We start from the raw sequence: 4,626 nt of genomic DNA on the forward strand, positions 1-4,626 counted from the left end.
AGCTACCCATACTCATCAAGAGGAGTTGATATATGCATTAAATCAATATGCCATTCCAGACAAATCCCTCAGAAATAATTCTGTGGAATGTGGTATACATAAATGATAAACCCACCCAGAAGGGTAACTCTGAACTAATGATAAACCTAGGCACCAGGCCCAGAAGAAGTGCAAAAAGTAATTTTCAGAATGAAGAATCAAACTCCCATGGAGATGAGCACCATATTCCATAAAAAGCACAGATACCCTTGACCACAGCAGCTCCATAGCTCTTTGACTCACTGTTGTCCTTTGCCCTGTCAGCTGCTTTTTCCTCAAAGAGAAAGGAGTGAGGTGAGGCAGGAGGATTTACTGTCCTGCCTGCTCACCATGTAACTAAGCCATAGTCCTTGAAACCCAACCATTTATTCTCTCTCAAGGGTTCTTTCCCCAGCGTAGAACTTATATCCCTAAGCTGTACCAACACTCCCAGCATAGCTCCAGCTCTGTGATTACCGTCTCTCACTGCGTGCCCCTCAAGTTTCCCCGCAACATTGGTACTTGGCCTGTTACAGGCCTACACAATCTAAGTCAATCTCTCTGTGCCTTCAGTAAGGCTAATCTGATTTAATTCATCCATGGTACTATACTTTTGCCATAGGGCCTCACTCTCCTCAGAGGTTACAAGAGTATTTTAGCAACAGTCTTCCAAATGAAAGGCCAGCAACTTTGTAGTCTGCTCAAAAGTGTGAGTCTTTGGGGACGGTTCAGTATAAGCAGGATTATCTCTGGATTGTGTAGAAGGTTCACTGAGTGAGGAGGAATAGTGGAACAAAGCATTTAAGAACTTTGGCTGTCCCATCAGATGGACTGCGTTCAAATCCTAGATATGCCACTTATTAACTGTGCGGACTTCAGCAAGTCATTTGGTTTCTCCCAGTTTCCTTTTCTATAAGGTCAAAATGAAAAGTACAGCAAATGAAGTCCTGCATTATACTTGGCATACTGCCTGGCACATAGTAAGTACTCAATAAATATTAACTTGTCTCATTACTTTTATTATTACTTATGTCACATCTCATTTCACATCACAGAAATAGCAACATATCTGACAGTATAACCTATCCAGATGGATCCTTTTCAGGAAGTCTCCTCCTTAACATTTCTACTGGTTGCTAGAAGGCAGAGATCTTGCCATTTTGTTTGTCCTTTCTTTTCCCATGGAATATCACAGTATAATTTTTTAGTAGAGCCTACAAAAATTGTGGATGATGAATGTGAGCTTTTTCTATATTGTTGGTTGGCCCAATGCTTTCTTTGAACTACTTGGGAAATCATACAGATACAAACACTTGAAGATTTAAAATTTGCTTCTCGAAGTTTTACTTGATCTGCTCAGACAGCTATGGTGCCAGATAAATGACTTTCGGACCAGGACGGTCTTTTTCTTTTATGACAGAGCTACCATCTTGACATCTGAATCTGAAATCCTAGTAGCTTTTACCTCTTTTTCTTCCCCTTTTGCTTTATTTCATTTTAGGAGTGACCTTTTTATTTGTAAAAGTATCCTTATAAAAGAAATAAATGTTCACTGTAAGAAAGCTAAAGCAATTAAAACATACAAAAGGTAAAAACAGACGTTCACTCTGCTCAACAATAATTCCACTTCCCCTGTATTTCCCTCTAGGCTTTTCTCTCTCTCTCTCTCTCTCTCTGTGTGTGTGTGTATGAAATCACATATAGAAGTGTTGGTATAACTAAACAGTAATTTACTTTTTCAAGATAATGGAGTAATATTCTAGATATTGTGGCAGACACTGCCAGTTGCCCACTCAATGTCTATTACCTTTTCTTAACTAACAGAAACTCCCATTTTGTTCAAAGCAGCCTTGTATCCAATTCAAAAACTACTTTTCCTAACCTTACTGACAGCTAGGGATTGTCTTGTGACACAGTTCTAGCTAATGAAATGGAAGCGGAAATCTGCTGAAGATTTCTAAAGTTTTGCTCTCCTGAGGTAGGTGCCATCCCTGCCTCTTCATTTTTCCTTCTGCCTCCTACCTGAAAGGAAAATGAAAACCCAGAGCTGGAAACTCGTGACCACTTAGTGATGACCAAACCTTCCTGTTAAGGAGCACAGAGAAGAAATATAGGAAGGAGCTGGGTCCCTGATGAAATTTGTGGTGCTTTACACTGAGTTCTCCCTGGGTTTCTGCCCTTTGATTCCTTGTTATAGAAGCAAAGTACGTCTTATTATGTATAGCAGGGCCACAGTTGGGTTACAGCTATGCAGAGACATTGATCCTTACAGCCCTCTGAGTTGAAATGTAAAAGAGAGGATGAGGGGGCCTGGGAAGAGAGGTCCTTGGTTGACTTCTTCAGTCCACAAATAGCCCTCCCCTCCCATACTTTATTAAAATAGAATTGTGTGAGTATCTCGATGTAAAAAAGAAATTAAACCTGCATGTGTAGATTTCTGTATTAGATTTGAATCAATCCTAATTGATACAGCTATTGGTCTTCATTTTCCTTTTTGTGCTACAGAGTATCTTAACTATCTATTCATTCATATATATAGCATCTTCTTTATATATCAATACAGTATTCTGTGCCATGGATCTACTATGGCATGGCATTCTCTACATGATAGTAGTTCATTTTCTTTTTTCTTTCATTCTCTCTTTTTTCTCCTCATTTCACCAATACTGCACTGAGTATTTCTATGAGTATTTGTGTACTTCTGTAATTTTCCCTTCAGAAAAAATTTACAAAACTGGAATTGCTTGGTGAAGAATATGTATCATTTAAGTGTTTAACTGCTCACAGATACTGACATCATCAAATTGCCTTTCAAACTGATACCAATATACATTTCCACCAATAGTAAACCTGCTTGTTTTCCCAACCCTACCCATTATGAGTTGCAATCCATCTTTTTATTCATTATCAGTCATATTTTTTCTGTTTTGCCCTCTTTGGTCTGAAGGTTGAAAGGAGAGAAAAAATAAAGATTGAGATACCTAAAATCTTCATCCTGTCATATGACTGTAATATGAGAAAAACACTAGAGGAATACTAACCATTAAGCTCTATCTCCTAAAGAGCTTATGTGGCACTGAAGTTTTCAGGGGAAACTTGGAAAAATGCATTTTATATTTCTGGGGGGAAAATTACCAAATGTAGTTTATTGCCAACATCATTTGGTGTTCCAGAGAAATGGGCCTTTTCTTACAATGTTGTGGTTTATATCAATTGGTGTTAACATTTCATAGTAATTTAGCAATGAGAATTAAACATTTAGAACTGCATCCATCTCTATTTCAATATTTTTAGAAAGCTGTAATAGTCATAAAACCAAATATTTATTTACAAGGGTGTTTGCTACAGCATTACTCAGAATAGAAAAAATAATCTAAAAATAAAATTTGAAACTACCAATAAGTACTTTATTAAATAGTTTATTTGATACCCACACATTTGATACCCATCGTATTATTTAGTAGTTTAAAGAGTCATGTTTAAATGATAATTTTTGAGCAAGAAAATACTTCTGAAAGATTGTTAAGAGACAAAGGAGGATACACAAGAACATATATATATAATATGATACCCTTTTAATGGTATATATGGAAGATATTTACACCAAAATATTCACCGTGAGTATACAAGATATGACATGGCTTAGATATGTGACTCTGCCCAAATCTCATGTCAAATTGTAATCCCCAACATTGGAGGTGGGGCCTGGTGGGAAGTGATTGGATCATGGGGGCAGTTTCTCATCAATGGTTTAGCTCCATCTCTCTTGGTGCTGTTCTCATGAGAGAGTTTTCATGAAATCTGGTTGGTTAAGTGTGTATGTGGCACCTCTGCACCTCTCTCTTGGTCCTGCCCTGGCTATGTAAGATGGGCCTGCTTCCTGTTTGCCTTCCTCCATTATTGTACGTTTCCTAAGGCCTCCCTAGAAGCCAAGCCGATGCCAGCATCATGCTTGTTGTACGGTCTGCAGAACTATGAGTCAATAAACCTGTTTCCTTACAAATTACCCAGTCTCAGGTATTTCTTTATAGTAATGCAACACACTAATACAAGATGGTTGAGATCATGAATGAAATTTTATTGACTTCCTCTCCTCTTTTTTAGTAGTTTAAAGTTTTATACTTTAAATAATTATTCCTTATGCAATGAGACAAAGGATATATTAACGAAATAGCAAAAAGCTTAAAAATAGTAGTGATCTTCCTTTAAATTTCATAGGGAAGATGGTGTGGCCTTTTTATTTTCACATCACACAGGTAACATGCCACAGTCATAACAATTTTTGAGGGAAGCATATCTCACACATGAGCCTAAAAACTCAGTCACACGTGTGAGATACAAAAGAATCAATGTGTTCTTTTGAGAAATATAAGTAAGTTTGAGAAATACAAGTAAGTTTGAGAAAAAGCTGAAAGCCTAATAAATAAGTACTAAAGCCATGCTAATGAATAAAGAGACTCAACATGGAGAAAATGTCTACAAATTTAATGAAAATTCAATAAAATTTCGAACAAGTTTGTGTGTATGTGTATGTGTGTGTGAATGTGTACATGTAGAAATTAACAAGATGTCTCTATAATTTATATCAGAAATGCAAAAATCTAAGAA

General features: G+C 36.9%; 1 non-coding gene across 1 annotated transcript; it reads right to left on the reverse strand.

Annotated features, from left to right (window-relative positions):
• Positions 1-4,264: 4,264 nt before the first annotated feature.
• Positions 4,265-4,365, reverse strand: LOC126963512 (small nucleolar RNA U13). Its single transcript, XR_007729139.1, has one exon. It is a non-coding gene; the product is annotated as a small nucleolar RNA U13 (small nucleolar RNA).
• Between the last annotated feature and the right edge of the window lie 261 nt (positions 4,366-4,626).

The sequence above is a fragment of the Macaca thibetana genome, chromosome 9 (genome assembly GCF_024542745.1).
Source record: "Macaca thibetana thibetana isolate TM-01 chromosome 9, ASM2454274v1, whole genome shotgun sequence".
Taxonomy (NCBI): Eukaryota; Metazoa; Chordata; class Mammalia; order Primates; family Cercopithecidae; genus Macaca; species Macaca thibetana.